Source organism: Nanorana parkeri, unplaced genomic scaffold (assembly GCF_000935625.1).
Source record: "Nanorana parkeri isolate BGI_ZX_2015 unplaced genomic scaffold, ASM93562v1 scaffold733, whole genome shotgun sequence".
Classification (NCBI taxonomy): Eukaryota; Metazoa; Chordata; class Amphibia; order Anura; family Dicroglossidae; genus Nanorana; species Nanorana parkeri.
This window is the reverse complement of record NW_017307001.1, coordinates 287,110-303,993: the sequence shown is the minus strand read 5'-3', so window position 1 is coordinate 303,993 and position 16,884 is coordinate 287,110. Positions and strand designations below refer to the sequence as shown.

General features: G+C 40.3%; 1 protein-coding gene and 1 long non-coding RNA gene across 2 annotated transcripts in view; one reads left to right on the top strand and one right to left on the bottom strand.

Moving 5' to 3' along the window:
* Positions 1–16,884, bottom strand: part of CLSTN2 (calsyntenin 2) — a 725,439-nt gene that overhangs the window by 444,838 nt on the left and 263,717 nt on the right. The window lies entirely within an intron of this gene.
* The window catches only part of LOC108793288, a 19,857-nt gene continuing 8,117 nt past the window's right edge, over positions 5,145–16,884 (top strand). Inside the window, exons 1-2 of the long non-coding RNA XR_001941634.1 lie at positions 5,145–5,339; positions 7,175–7,177. This is a non-coding gene — a long non-coding RNA (uncharacterized LOC108793288). The remainder of the gene's footprint in view (positions 5,340–7,174; positions 7,178–16,884) is intronic.

The window sequence follows — 16,884 nt, the reverse complement described above, 5'->3', positions numbered from 1 at the left end:
CTTTACATGCATATTCACATCAGTCCTTGCCCTCAAGGAGCTTACAGTCTAAGGTCCCTGTCTCACATGCATATATAGGAGGATTCAATTTAGACAGGAACCAATTAATCTTCCAGCATGTCTTTGAACTGAGGAAACAGTCACTTAAACTGGAAGAACATCGAGTCTTGAGGGAACACACTGCAGAGGTGTATACACGTTCGTGGTGTGTTTATAAGGTTAGTAAATCAACCCCCATGAGTCCTTTAAGTAGGGTATACACATGTCTATTTTTTTCATTCAACCCATGGGCCGAGCGAAAAAATAGAACAGATTCCTCCGTTAATGCTTATGAATTCCCCCACTGTTTGCGTTATATTTGTACCATGTGCACCCTACTTTACAAAACCACAGGTCAACCAATCTCAGGACTCTCAGAGGGTTATTCACTCAGCTGCCAAAGGCAGTCGAGTGAATAACCGAACCGTAGTGAAGTGAGCCGAACAACGTCCGGCTATTCACTTGGCTCACATCGGCTGCCTTCGGTCAGAAGGACTTCGACTCCAATATCTGGATCGGCTGAGCCGAAGCTCTGGCAACTCACTCGCTGCTGTTCGCCCCTTTTCACTTGGCGCAGAACGACAGTGAGTGAATAGCCGAATGCAGCTCGGCTATTCTGCTCGGTACTTCCGTGGTACCGAGCAGAATAGGAAATCAATGAGAAAAGTTGAAAAAAAAAGTTAAAAAAAAGATTTAAAAAATGTTAATAAATGTAAAATCTAAAAAAAGACTAAAGATGTTTTTAAAAAGAAGAAAAAAAATAACAAAAAAACAATTGCGCGGAGCTAGCAGTGGCAGCTAGCTCTGCCCAACTGTTTCCTATTGGCCGGCACCTGCTAGAGTCTTCTAGCAGGTCCCCGCCAATGAATAACAACTGGGCGGTGCCGCCTCCATCCAGTTGTCATTGTTTAATGACAGTTCAACATGCCCAGGTCATTTGGGGACACTGATCTGTTATTACAACTGGCCGAAGCCAGCCGTGATCCGCCCGCCCCCCCCCCCCCTCGCTTTGGCTGTCATTTCAGCTCAGTCGAGCCGAAGCATATGCCTTTGGCTTTTGGCCTTCGGGAGCTGTGCGGGCTATAGTGAATAGCCCGTACTGCTCCCACAACTTAAGCTAGCCAAAGGATCAGCCGAAGCTACAGCTGATCCTACGGCTAGCTTTGTGAATAACTCCCTCAGTGTCTGTCAAAGCATTTGCCTCTGTTCACACCTGAGCATTGTGTTACAATGTTCAGATCGTTTTCATCAGTGTCCATTCATACCTAAGCAGTACAGGCAGCACAGTGGCTTAGTGGTTAGAGCTCCTGCCTCACAGCACCAGGGGTCCTTGGTCTGACTCCTGGCCAGGGCAATATCTGCAAGGAGTTTGCATGTTCTTCCTGTGCTTGTGTGTATTCCCTCAGCCTCTGTTTTGGTGATGTTGGTCCCCAGCAAGGAGACAAACAGTAACAAAACCTAAAAAAAGTAAAACAATTACAGTTTTGGCTATACTTTTTATATACACTATACTGTAAATGTTAATCCCATGCTGACCTCTAAGCAGAGCAAGATGTATGTAGCAAAAAGTTAATCTTACACATTTCTCACACCGTACATTGGCTTAGAATAAAACAAACTGTACCAAGTGGCAGCTTCCACTAGCAGAGTATACTTTACCTAAATTATGAGTGTTTTATGAAGGGAGTAGAGTGATTTATTTCTACTCAGTGCTTGGGAGGGCATCCACTTAAGGCTGGACTATTGCTCCTTCAGCTACATTGCCGTCATGCTGTATATCTGCCTCATGAAGAGTAATGACAGCAATAACCACAAAAACAGTCTCTCCGTATGAAACCGCAGTCCCTAAACAGTTACTAAATGTGACTGCTGTTATTGCGGCATTAATACATTCAACTTCAATGAAAGAACAGTCAATTAGTTGCATGTTCTCCATGGAGCTGTGACAGCCATATTTTGTACAAGGAATCACCTTATTTTTTCCTCAAACGTGTTTATTTTATATCACCATATGTTTCACCAGGCAATGCCAATGTACAATATCACGGGTAAGACACAGCTTCCCTGTATTGTTAGGTAAGGCAAAGTAACTCTCTGAGTGGATCTGAGGATGATGTACTGACATATGCCAAACCTTTAAGGTCATAGGCAGTTTATATTTCCCTTTGAACTTTGTCACTATGGACTGCAAAGTAGACTTTAATATCAAATAAACTTGGATATGAAATAAGAAAAAACTATTTTAACAAGCATAGTTTGTAGAGGCGATGAGTTGTGAGTTTGGGTAAAGAAATCAGGTGCAAAAGTTAGAACCCTTCTATAAAATAGTGTTATGGCTTAAAGTGCCATTCATTTTGATGAATGAAGAAAAATCAAAGCAGGAGTATAACTCAGTCAAGTCACCTGTTAAAGTCATGTGACTAGCATCTAGCAGCATCAAGAAAACTTTGTGAGACCCAGCACTGCATGGCATGACCTGTATTTTATAAATGGTTTGTAAAAGTCTGTTGAGTCTGGACTTAGTCTTTTCTACCAATACAATTAAATATTTTTTGTACAAGGATGTTGGCAGAGGAAAGCAGAGACGGCACAGGGCTACAAGATTAGATGGAGGGCTGCAGAATGGAGGGGGGCTCAGTGCTCATTCTACCTGCCCTATAGGAATACCCATAATTCAGACTTTAGCCTTGGGAGGGGATACCGCTAGTACTCACAGTAATAAAAATGTGGTTTTATTTCTAAACTCCTGCAGAGATTTGAATAGGGACAAGTGTGATGTGCACTGGGTCCCTTGGGGGATTTAATACACATTTTTAACTTCTTGTGGAACTTTGTTTTCAAGCATCTTAAAATGTTTATGTTTAACTTGCATATTGTACACTGTTTAATAGAAACATATCAGTCAGCTGAATTACCAATGTAAAATCTGATGATCACAGAACTCTGGTGAAGCTTTAGCATTTACAATTGTGTGTTTATGTGTATTTTTTCCATCCATTTTTAGGCTTGAACATTTTTGTTCAATCAGCTGCAATTAGAATCAGAATACAAGGAAAGCAGCGGGGGATTCTTCCATCGATGCTCATAAGCGTTGATGGAGGAATCTGCTATATTTTCTTTGTTCAGCCGGCAGGTTGAATGAAGAAAAGATAACAGTGTATGGCTAGCTTGAAACAGGAGCCAATTAACCTTCCAGCATGTCTTTGGAGTGTAGGAGAAAATCAGCACAATCTAAGGGCACTACTGCCAAGCGAACAGCATCCGCCCAGCTATACTGAAGCAAAGTGGAGGCAGTCTTGTAGCAAATGCGCACATACTCTCAGGGTTCAATGAAAAAGTAGAAGGAGGTTATTGGACGGAATTCCTTGTGATAAAAGAGCCATATATAAAGGCTAACACACGAACATGATTAGTTGATTACTGCATGCCAAAAGTCTCCATCAAGTAAAGGACAGGTAGATTTCCCACAGTCCATGGTCTGCTGTCTATGGCCCACTCTAGTAATGGAAAATAGCATTAAAAACCTTTACTGACATGCTCATTATAAATTGAAACCTTGGTTTTTCTTGTGGTTTAGTGAATCAGTTCATGTTGCATTTATTCAGATAAACAGGTGCCAAGTTCTTGCTAAGAGGCTCAATTCACATCGAAACGTGAATGAGAGCCATAGATTCATACTCTGAGGAAGAAATGTTTGTAACACTAAAAATATTAATTACTTTATAGAAACCACTAAAAATTGCATATATAAAACAATATAAACATTAAAGCAGAGAATAATGTCACAGCTGGCTGTCATCATGAGCAACAGGTGTTCTGAGATTTCTTTCATGTGAGCAGCATTTTTTTTTTTTTTAGATTTTCTGAACATCTGTAGCTCTGCCATTGTTTGCAAACATGTCAAGTGGCTTCTATTGGTTGGGTACAGAGAATACATGTGTAATCCCATGTCTACATGTTTAATTCTGAATACAAAGGGTATCTCCACCGTACAACATCATTTTTTTCCAATGACAATGCCAGTCATGGTGCCAGTTAGAACAATGCCAGTCAGGGTGGCAGACTAGAACAGGAGAACCCTAGAAGCAATTCATATATTTTGGCAGATCTGTATGCTTTACAACTGGATTCTCATGGCATCATTCTTGATCAAATCTAGTAGAAGAGCTACGGTATTGCCCACAGAAAAAAAATCATATTCACCTTACAGAAAGCTTTGTAAGAAATACAAGTGTGTAAATCTCTTTTAAGGATGACACCCCTTGTTCAGTGTCATGAGACAAAATAAAACCCATGGTATCATATTAACAATGGTCATTTCCTGTTGAATTAGGGAAAAAAACATACCCTAAGCTATTATAGGAACATTTGAAATAAAACTGGATTTTACATTACTGCGGCCATGTGACCATAAAAATCGAATCTTTTTGGTTGTCACCGGTTATTACACTTTGCAAACAATCATGCCAGCACTTTCCAATTGTACAGTTAAACCTAAACCAGGCAAACAGCTAAATACCAGGATACTGTTTCAATTACGTATTTCAGTCATCCCACGATGGCAACATATTTCCAACATGTAAGTACAACCAGTTCATCATATTTTGTTTTCAGAAATTACACTATAGATTATACAAATACACACGAGTAACGTGCTGTAGTTCTTAAGTCCATTAAATAAGCCAAAAGATTGCTCCATCATATGTAACCAATAATGTTACTAGCAATCTAAGGACTTTACTTTTGAACCCCTCACAACTATTTGTTTTTTTTAATATCAGACCTGGGTTTACTTCACCTTCTCCCCTACTAATCTGGTCAGCTCACCATGCTCTCTCTTCCCAGAGTACACTCTGGAAAGGTTTATATTAGAAAAGGTGCAAGACTGCTCCTTTGCTGCTGGGTCAGGAGGAGCTATAAGAATAACTTTAGCCCTTCTCCTGTGAACCTTGAGGATGAATTGTTCCACAGTAGCTGCAGCTACAGATGTCTGTAAGGGCTTGTTTTAAAACCTGTTTACTGCTTGTTAAGAATATGCAAATACTTGAATGTTCATAACTTGGTCACAGGTTCATATCAAATGCAGGGGTGTAACTACAGATCATGGGGCCCCATAGCAAAATTTTGATTGAGCCCCCCCAGTGAACCGTTAAAATCAAAAGGAAGGACAGGTAATAGGAGAGTTGTCTGCATAGTCTTCTCCTGTGTATCTGATGTCAGCTCTTCTTGGTTGGAAATGTCATAGGTGGTACAGGATCAACAGCAACTTCTGCAATCCTTAATGGGGCCCCCTTCTACCCGTGTGGGCTGCTATGACAATTGGTACTCTACTGGTCAAATGGTCAAGTTACCTAAAATAGATATTTCAGGTTTTGTTAGATGTTAAGGAGGGCTCAAACACCTGACAAATAATGTATATCTCTTTCCCAGGGGCTTTGATAATATGATATTTATGTTTACATTCCTGGGTCTGCACACTTTCTGTTGTCATTCCGTGGGATTCCCAAACTTCTAGTTCAATTCTTTATTTCATATTATGGATAATCCAAAAGGAGATGCTACAACATATTGGAGAGTAGGAATACCCAAACCTTCCAGATGGACAACAACACAGTCAGAAATAATGGCAAGATCTTATTGTTGCAATATTCAGAGCCTAAAAAAAAGCCAGGGGCAGACTATGCCCATCGGGTTCCACCAATAACTAAAATAGCAACTTTCTGTGTGGACTGACACTTTGATGCACAACTAAGAGACTGCCTATCAAGTAGGGAACTAACAAGGCAATGCATTCTCTCTATGAACCGCTCTTTAGCTAATAAAGGCTAATAATCACCCCCAAGCTGCCTTACTAATAGTGAAGTGTATCTAGCTGTTTATCCGGTATACAGAGATCTGCTTGAACAGTCAGATGCAGTGAGTTAAAAACTTTCAAGTTTCCAGCGCCTATGAATAAATATAAGTGGTACTCTATGATTCTAATGGAATGTGCTCATAAAATGCAAATGTTTTGCAGAGAACCCTGGGAGTAAAATGTTTGCAATGTAATTTGAGAAGCCAACGAAGTGAAAAACTAATAATGCTCAATGTAGATTTTGACTAAATAAGGAGTGCAATAGATAATTCTAAATCTTTGCATCCAGAAAGGTAGAAATTAAATGTGTTGCTTGGAATGCCACCGGGAAGGGAATAAGTCGTTTTTTGGGATTTAACAGCCAATGACTGTTGGACATTTAACTTTCATGATGGTAAAAAAAATGAAACCTGTGCAGAGAAAATCGTACCTTGGTATACACAGACACATCTTTGGGTTGTTCAAAAAATAGATCATTAATAGGAAAATAGTGTAATCCCTATAATATTTAGAACGGTCAGTTCACTTAGGGGTATATTCACTAAGCTGCCGAAGGATCTAGCCGTAGCTTCGGCTGATCCTTTGGCTAGCTTCGGCCCCAGGACCCCTTTGGTTCATTAGAACCAAAAGGCTGCTGTACAGGCTATTCACTATAGCCCGTACAGCTGCCGAAGTCGGTCGAGCGGCTCAGTTGAGCCGAAGGCATATGCTTCGGCATAGGCATATGCTTCGGCTCGACTAAGCCGAGGTGAAAGCCCAAGCTGGCCGAACGGCCGGCCATTGGCCGGCCGACAGCCTGCTCCTGACTGCTGGGCAGAGCCAACCATCATCTCACGGCTGGTTCCGGCCACTTGCACAGACAGATCAGCGTCCCTAGTTACCAGGTAACCAGGAATGCTGATCTCCAGATAGCCCAACTCTCCCGGACGCTCCTGGAGTCTCCCGCTATTAGATAGCGACTCCTGGCTGCCCAGGAGAGAAAAGCTTTCTCCGGGAAAGTTTTACTCTGCTCAATCGAGCAGAGTAAACCTTTTCCTGCTCTATTGTCTTTTTTTTTACATCTGACATCAGAGCCGTTTGCTGCCGTCAGAATATTTTTTTTTTTTTACACACCATAGGAATGCATAGCTACATTCCTATTGGCTATTTCAATTTGCAATAGCCAATAGTAAACTAGCTATTGCACCCGCCCACTGCTGCTGTCAATCAGCAGAGGTGGACCTAAAGTTCTCCATCAGGTCCTCTCTAGTGATTGACAGCAGCAGAGGGCGGGTGCAATAGCTAGTTTGCTGTTGGCTATTGCAAATTGAAATAGCCAATAGGAATGTAGCAATGCATTCCTATGGTGTTTTTTTTTCATTCTGATGGCAGCAGAACCGCCCGGCCAATAGAAAACAGTTGCCTGCTGTTATTGCTAGCTCCGCCCAATCGTTTTCTATTTTATTTATTCTACTTTTTTAACTGTTTTTCTATTCTGCTCGCTACCACAGAGGTACCGAGCAAAATAGCCGAGCCGAATGCCGCTCGGCAGCATTCGGCTATTCAATCACTGCTGTTCGGCATTTATGAGAGTAGACCGAACAGCAGCGAGTAGCCAGCTGAAGCCACGCGATGTACGGCTGATTTCAGCCGATATATGGCTGGAATCAGACGTACAAGCCTGAAGTGAATAGCCAAACAGCGTTCGGCTCACTTCGCTTCGGGTCGGTTAGTCACTGTTTCTGAACTGTTAGACACCGAAGGAAAACAACTTCAGAATATTTGTTGTGATCCTTGAGTATCTTAGAGAATGAATTACTTTGCAGTACAAACAGCTGGAGAAGGGTGTGTTTTAAAAATCTATTGCTAATTGTTAAATCAATAGTCTAATCTTAATTGTATCGGTACAGGTACACTTCAAAATTACATATGGGCAAGAGTAATAGTTCTCAGTACAGTCCCAGCATCTCTTGCTGGGGCCTACATGTTGTCATATATAGAAGACTACATAAGAAACTATCTATTGTGCTGTCACAGAACAAAACCAAGCCTGAAATTATGCAAGTACAAATACCACACTGGCATTTGGGTGATGGAAAAAAATCTAACACCACTGAACTAATTAGAGGCGACTGTAATATCTTTATGAATGACCAACAAAAGAACACAAAACAGTATTAACCACTTCAGGATTCAGGACGTATCTCCTATGACCAGCCCTGAAACACGCAGCAGCCATGAGCTTGTTTTTTTTTTTTTGGTTTTTATTTTAGCAGGCTAATGTAAAATTGACCTAGGCAGCTGTAAAGCTGGTGGCGAGGAGGTTGTACAGGAACCTTGATTTCCTCTGCACAGCATGAACCTGGAAGCGCTCAGCTCTGAGCATTTCGGGGTTCAAGGCTGTCAAAATCCTGACTAAATAGCAGATCAAGCAAATTCTGCACTTGATCATCTGAAGCAGAGGGCAAGAGAGACATTAGGGATTTAATAGACACCCGATATCTCCAGAAATTGTACTTGTCACCTGCCCAATGGTATCACATAGGGGGCTTGTTATCCCCTTGTGATAGCAATAACTTTAAGTGGGGAAAGAAAAAAAAAGTGTTAATAAATACAATTTAATCACATATAAATAACAAAAAAAGTAAAAGCACCACCGTCACAATACACATACACATGAAAATAAAAACATGCATAAGGGCTCTTTCACACATCAAAAACAACAAGTCGCTGCACTAGGAGTAATTAGTGATGCTAGACCAGCCGCAACAATGTGAGGTAGTGAACCCGTGTATATTAATTGATGCTATTTTGTTGCGCTAGGTCCTGTGTACCAATCTCACGATAAAGGAGTTATAAATATCAACATGTGTTCTACTCCGTGGATTTCAATTGATCAAGAGTTGAATGTGTACGAATATATCAAAAATCCAAAATATCATCAGGGTTTACGCTGATTAATACTCACTGTCCAGCATAATGTTTAAACATCTCCTATAAGACACCAGTGATCAAGCATCCAAACATCTAAATATATCTATAAATAAGTGAAAAATTATGAACATAAGAACTATCTTAATCTAAGATTCTGCTAACAAATGAATATAATAAGGTGCAGTCCCTCCAATAGGCTGAAATGCCACTCTCAAGACAAACGTGAGATGAGTGACACTGGTGGGTATAATAAAGCAGTCCTATACCTCTATCCCGGCAATATATGGCAAAACACGGGGGGTATGCTTACTTCCTTTGCTTCATGATCATCATGGAAGGGAAAAGTTCTGTTGCATTATTTCCAAAATATCCACAAGACTTGCTCTGAAGCAATCCCTGTTGGTTTCATTAACCGTCCACTAAATCCACCCGTATGCAGATGGCCTAGCTTAGGGTTAACACTCTCCTCACAGTAATCAGCGGCGATATCCACCCCGCGGTGTTCGGAAAAGGAGACAAGAGAGGGAAAATATTGGATTGGATTTGATACAATCATTTGGATTTTTATGAATTTATATTTCTGCACTTTCAATTGTATGTGTGTATATATATGTATGTATTTGTATTGTATTTATTGCACGATTTTATTCGTTTGCACAATTATGATCAGTAGTGATTTATAGTCTGTATTGAGGTAATGGTGTATACCTTTAGCACATGAATTCAGGATAGATATTTATTTATATGCACCAATTGCAATTTTGCACATTTTATTTATTTTCAAACACATTTTGTGGTTATTGGCCTATTTAGATCCCTTAAATTAGACCCCTTTTTAACCAGTATAATCTGGACCCATAGCGCTGCATATTTATTTATTACCATCTAAGAGCCTCCTTCAGCTGCCGGAGTGTATTCAGAGCTCGCCGACAAATAACATACACCACTCTCAACTTCTACGAAGACAACTGTCCCTCTTTCACACATGCGTTGAGAATTTAATGAAAGAGCAACACTGATTAACATGCGTATAGTGTTACTAAGGCATTCGGCAAGCATTTTCAATAATCGTGCAGTGTATGGAAGGCGTGCGACCGTTTCTACTGTACGGTCGCACGACTTTTGTATTTCGAGCATGTTGGAAAACCAGCCGAGAATCATACGATTTTCGGCTGGTTTTAAGCATAATCGAGAGATAACTGCCAAACGGGCCGGTGTGCGCACGCGCACACTGCCCGTTCAGCATTGCAGTCATCGGAAGCCCGCCCCGCAGAGGGGCGGGCTTGTGATGATCACAAGTACTATCTGCCTGTCCAAGATGGGCAGATCGTACGTTTTTTAAATTACTTTACAACCCTCGCAAGACAATAATTGCACAACATCTTGAGCCATGTAGACAACACACCTGTATCAGGTATATGCAAAGTATGGGTAATGGCTGCTTTCAGTCAAATCCTGAGGGGCTGAATTAGAAGAGTAGCTTTGCAGTAATGGGCTTCAGAGCTGCCAATACTGCCTGCCAGAGCATCGGAATGTCAGGATGTAGTCCAACTGGGAGCACGCTCATAAGGGTGGTTCCATCAAACTCTTTACTACAATGTAGCCACTCTTAGAGCAGAAACACCAGTTAGTGAATGCTTAAAGAATGATTACAAAAGCATGGAAAGATTCAGAAAGACGGGACACATCAAACAATGTAAGTGATCGTGTCTGCTGTAATATATGGGTTTTGACATGGAGGATTTAATAACATTTTAAAGTGTAACTGTTCCTTCACTATGAATTATATATTTGACCTTGTACCTCTCCAGTGCCAGTATGATGAGTTACCTTTGCTGAAGATTAATCCTGCCAACACCAGCATGCATGGCTCTGGCATTCAGTCTGTTTTACAATGAACAAGTTGTTCCAGGCTACCACTAGAGGATACCGTTTGGTGATGAGAGACCTGTTCTGCATTGAGCTGAATGAGCAGACTTTGAAGGACAGGTGCTTACTCACCTCATTTCAAAAATCCTGGCCTGCTCCTGTGTTTACATCCTCATTTTTTTAATGTTGGCCATGCCTCCCAAGAGACTTGAGTGTGCTGTATATTGAGAATTGAAAGTTTAGGGAAAGGTACAGCTGCCCTTTAAAAAGCAACTGATTCATTGCAGAATGATACATACTGTAATAGCTAGGAGGCTGCAGGCAGTGATGCTGAAAATAGGGGTTATCTTCAGTAAAAATAAACCATTGTACTAGAAAGTATAGGAGGAAGTAGGAACAAGTGCATAATTAAAATTACTAAAATACTACAGTAAGCTTAGATCAGGGGCTGACTGGCAACTTTTAGCCCAGGGGGCAAGTACAACCCAGAGGCCCATGGTGCAGCAACTTGACCCCCCCTCCCACTTTGCCTCTTCCCCCGCCTTCTCCCCGCCCGTCTGCCACTTTTGCCATCCATGTAACAGTAGTGTGAATGTATTTATCGGTTTAGGAAATGTAAAGCACACTGGTAGTGGAGGGATGCCTCGTCAGGGCTGTGCATGACTGCTGCGACCCTGGTAGTTCTGCCACTAACTCAGAAATACATTGTACAGCATTGCAGAATGGCATTGGCTTTAGAGAACTACAATTCCCAGCAATACATTACACAACAATGCAGAATACCATTCTAGCATCCCCACATTTAAAATTATACTTGGAAGATGTACTGGAACACCTCCATTCATTTTATGTAAAGCCTATATTATTGCAATTTCAGCTATGGATGGCTATTTTTGCTGATTCTATCGCTTAAAAGAATCATGTACTAAGAGAAACATATAAGCAGCCACTGCTGACCTCTACTTCTGAAAATGCTAGTTGCCTATCTGTCATGCTCATTCTTAGTTCTCTTTGTGTTACTAACTTGAAACAAATATTCTGATCAGGAGTTTTGAGGTGCTTAGCTGCATTCTTGTTTGAAGTCATTCACAATCTGGCAACCTACATATTTATCTATATTATTATTATTATCATTATTATTATTGTTTATTTGCTGCTTCTACTCTAGCATTGGTGTGGTTGGCCAACACTCCTTGGTAGATTTTTCACAGATTTTACACATTAAACTTAAAAAACTATAATGTTTTTAAAGCAAAAGCTGATACTGCTGAATTGCTAGATGAATGGTTGCTCTCAATACATTCTCACCTGGAATAAGCATGCAGATCAGGAAAGTAAAAGACAGTCAGAATGTCTTGTCTGCATACTTGTTCTCTGTCATTGGAGTTGATTTACTAAAGGCAAATCGTCTGTTCACTTTCCAGGGGAATTTTCCCTTAGCTAAGTGAATGAGGTAAAACTCTGCTGATTTCCATCATCCAATCATGTGCAAGCAAAAATACTGTTTAGCACATTCACTGAGCTAGGGGAACATTCCCTTGTAAAGTGAACAGCCTATTTGCCTTTAGTAAATCATCCCCAGTGATTCAATGTACTAGAGGGTTAGCATGGCAGGTAGGCAACTAGTATCTTCAAAAGGAGAGTTAAGTAATGGTGAGCTACATATTTCTCTATTGACAATTTTTATGGTTTTGACTATGGCAATGTGACTCTTCATGATGAAACTAAGAATTATGTATCATTGAGAGCAGTGGTGAAAAAATTGGAAATGTTAAGTTTTCTGACTTCAGAAACAATGTTTATTGCAATCAATTACTTCAACATGCACCCAGAGAGCCCATACCAATACCAAGTACTGATCTATCATGCAGGTGTAAAATTGTATGTGAAGTCCCTAAATCTGTATTAATCACCTCGTAATCAATTCACTTGACTGAACCTGACATACTTTATAAAATAGCAGATTTAACAAAATAAGTCCCAGAGGGCCCTTCAAAATTAACTCGAGAAGAGAAAATTGCATTTAAATTCATCTAATCTGCATTAAAGACAGTAACGCTAGCATTAAATAACAACTGACTTCACTTAAACTGATCCTTTTAAAGCAGGACAATTAGACCTCTGGGAGTTAAGAAGCAATAAAAGCAGGTTTGAGCACAACATGAGTGGTTCAAAAATCTAAAAAATGAGAACTTCCATTATGCAATTTTTCACTGCATATCCATTACAGCAACTCTTATCCTCACAGGGAACATAAGATGTGCCTTTGTGTTATCATTTTTGTGCAGATTATGGATGCACATCATAGATTGGTGTATTACTGTGTGTCTGCTGTATATTGTGGTAATACACAACCACTCTGAAATAAGCTGCTTTCTTGTTACCTATGAATGGTAATAACCCTAATTATGTACCAAGGAGATGAGGGGATTTTTGCTAAAGGGCACTTTATATTCTGTAAAAAAGGGTTATTTAAACAAAGGGGTAAAACAGCCTTTTTCCCTGTAATGGCCAAGGTAACATAAGAAGGATCCAGGTACCTTCACAGTTTGCTTTAAAGCAAGAGTTAACATCATGAAACTATGTATCTATATGTATGTATGTATATATACAGCTTTAACTTACTGACCATGCATTAGGTCCCTCCAGTAGGTGTCCCCATTGGATGGTTTCAGTCAATTTCCTTCAGCTCTCTTTGGCCGCCTCGAACCGAAGGGCTGCTGTACAGGCTATTCACAATAGCCTGTACAGCAGCCGAAGGCAGCCAGGCGGCTTAGCCGAGCCAAAGGCATATGCTTCGACTCGACTGAGCCGAAGTGACAGCTGAAGTATGGAGAAAGGTCGGCCAAAGCAGACCGATCTCCACACAGATGGCAGCTGGGCAGAGCCAGCTGTGATTTTACGGCTCGCTCCACCCAGTTGTAATGACAGATCAGCATCCCCAAATGACCTGGGGACACTGATCTGTCATTAAACAATAACAACTGGGCGGGACCGGCTGTGACGCCATAGCCGGCTCTGCCCAGTTGTTATTCATTGGCCGGGACCTACTAGAAGACTCTGGAAGGTTCCGGCCAATATGAAACAGTTGGGCGGAGCTAGCGGTTAAAAGTTTTTTTGTTTTGTTTTTTTTCCTTTCCAGTATATATTTTTTTTCATTTTCCCATTTATTTACATTTTTAAATTAATTTCTCAACTCTTTTTTTATTGTTTCACTTCTTTTCTATTCTGCTCGGTACCTCGAAGGTACCGAGCAGAATAGCCGAGCCAAATGCCGGTGGCGGCATTCGGCTATTCACTCTCTGCTGTTCGGCCCCTATGAGAATGGGGCAAACAACAGCAAGTGAGCTGCTGCAGCTTCGGCTCAGCCGATTCAGATGTTGAATCAGCTGAGTCAAAGTCCCTCTGCACTTCAGGCATATGTACAGCTGAAATCAGCCGTGGGAATAGCCCAATGCCATTTGACTCTGTTCACTACAGCTTGGTTGTTCACTCGGCTGCCTTTAGCCGAGTGAATAGAACAAAGGAGGAAAAGGGACTCCTCCCCCCACTAAAAGTTGGTTTGCTACAACCAGGTTTAAGGCGGAAGTAAACTCCTCTGTCAGCACCCAAGGTGTTTGCCATAATGTGCAAGTATGCAGAGAATATTTGCACACTATGGCTGACTTATCTGCTAAAGTGCCCACTTCAGTGCTGTGATGGGTGCAATATCCCTTGTCACTCCATCATTGCCGCTGACATCTTTTTCCAGTCTTCTTCTGGGTTTGGCATCTTCTGCCATCTTAATCGGCCAGCTCAAAGTGAAATAACTTCTGCGCAAGCTTATTTACCCTCGCACATGTGTGGCTCAGTGTACATTCACAATAAAAAATACTGGCAGGCAGGTAAGACTTTTTTGGAGAAAAGATGCATACAAAATCGCCTCTACAATAGAAACCTTCTTGCCAGCCAGCAATGTTTTGTTTTTAAAAGTGGTGTTTATTCCACATTAACTTGTTAAATATCAAATAATTGAATTTAGTTTAGCAAAGTCTCAATTCATTTATTCAACAATAACATTTTTTTAATTACAAATCCTTGGCCTGGTGCTGATTGGCCTGGAATGCACATATGTGGGGGTATCCTGGTGGACAGATTCATTTATTAGTTGATTTAAAAAAATGCAATTCAAAATGACTGCCCTTCCAGCAAAACAAAATACTGCTAAACATGTTCCATGTTGAGGAAACAAAAGCTGGAACCTCCTGTTTCTGTCAGTCACAAACTGTCCTCCAGATTTATAAATCTACCAGTTACATGGCCCACAAAAAAAGAACTTTAATAAAACATTAATAATTTAACTGGCCCCTTCTTTACTCATTATCCTGTAACAAAACACTGTTCCTTTGTTGAGGAATGTACTGTACATCCAGCTCATAACAGTTAGATCCCACTCACACTGGGCAATTTGTAGAGCGATTTCCACTCAAAAATCGCTCAAAAATCACTCAATGTAGCTCATCCAATGCATTTCAATAAGCCTGTTCACATCTCACAGCACAATATCTCCTGTAGCTTGTAACTCAAGCTTCTCACTTGAAAATAGACCTATTTTTCCAGCAGATTTCGTGAGATTTGGCCCCAATAGGCTTTGATAGACAGCCAAAAGAAGTGATACATAGTGCGACAAAATGTGCACTGTAGCTCAATGTAGCTCAGCTCAAATCCGCGCTAAAAAAAGTGATTTTTTTTTTTTATGTAGATCAGTGTGAATGGGGTCTTAGGATTCTAGAAAGTGTTCCTGGGTAGCTTTAGTACCATATCAATATAAATTAAAAAGAAAAACTAGAGAGAAAGGGGTGATATATTGACACCTTGGTTGATTGTCTTTATTCTGTGTCTACCAATCAGAGACTGTAAAAAAAGCTGCAAATCACTACGAGCCCATGAGAAAAGCCCAAGGACAAAACAACAAACATACAAGCAAATAAATATTGGTATTATTTGCCCATCTCAATTTGTGCACTAAGGAAGAGTCTATTGAAGGTTACCAGGGTAATAATGATAAATCCCTTTTATTTATTTTGTGCTGTAAAGTGTCTTGACTTATCTGAAAAATGAGGTGAGCTAGGCAGCACCACTGTAACGCTGTCGATTACAATAAATCTTGAAATGAAATAGGAGCATATACCAAGGCAGTGTATTTGAAAACAAATCCACAGATGCGCATATATGTATACTGAACCTATTTAATCTTTCAATAATACTCCAGCTTCTGTCATTTCTAGCAACAGCCTTAATAGATTAATATTTCAAGGGTATATCCACGATTTAAAACAAATCAGATCTAAAGAACAGAGTCTGGGGGGTTGTTTTGGTAAAAAAAAATAGTTCCTTTAAGCAAAGGGAGTCCCTATAAGCATGTCTTTATTTGTGATAAAGCTATACAAGTCCCAGCCTACAGGCTGTCAGCTTATCTTTTTCCATTTCTTTTTTATATAAGCTAGCAAGAATCAAGCAATAGGGACATGTATTTCAGTGCATTCATTGCATAGAGATTACACTTATTTTATACAAGATATATAACTGTGACAGTGGAAAGAACAGTCATCATAAGAATGGCACTGTAAAAGTCGCCTAGAAGGCCAATAATTGCAGTCCACTCAATTTAGGGAAGATCTCAGGCTGATATCTCTTATTGAGAAAGGCTGTAAGTAATGTATTCCATAATTGATGGGAGACCCAATACATGAGCCAAGGCATGTGTGTAGATAAGGTGAAAAGCTGGCAAAACATCTCTAGGACCTCATACCTTCTTGGACAGAAAGGAAAATGTAAGTCTCATCTGTGTATGATGGCTTGCTGATAATGTTATTTCACATGTTTAATGTTTCTGGTGAGCATATGTGGAATGCACTCAAATGTAGAGATATGCTTTAACACTGCAAATTACATTACATGTTTCATGCTTACAGATCCTCAGCTTTTAAAAAACAGGCCAAATAGAAGCAAATCCTCCGTTTTTAAGCTGCAGTTATTTTCTTATATTTTACATGATTTGCATTATGTATTTTGTTTACATTTTATATTATTTTGTTACATATGTTCTCAGAGGACCTGTAATGTTTACTGCAGTGTGCTGGCTTAGAAACCAAAGCTTGTTGAAAAATATAGGTAATAATTATACAGAATACTGGCTGTTTGCGCTCTAAGTATGTTTGAGCACGAAA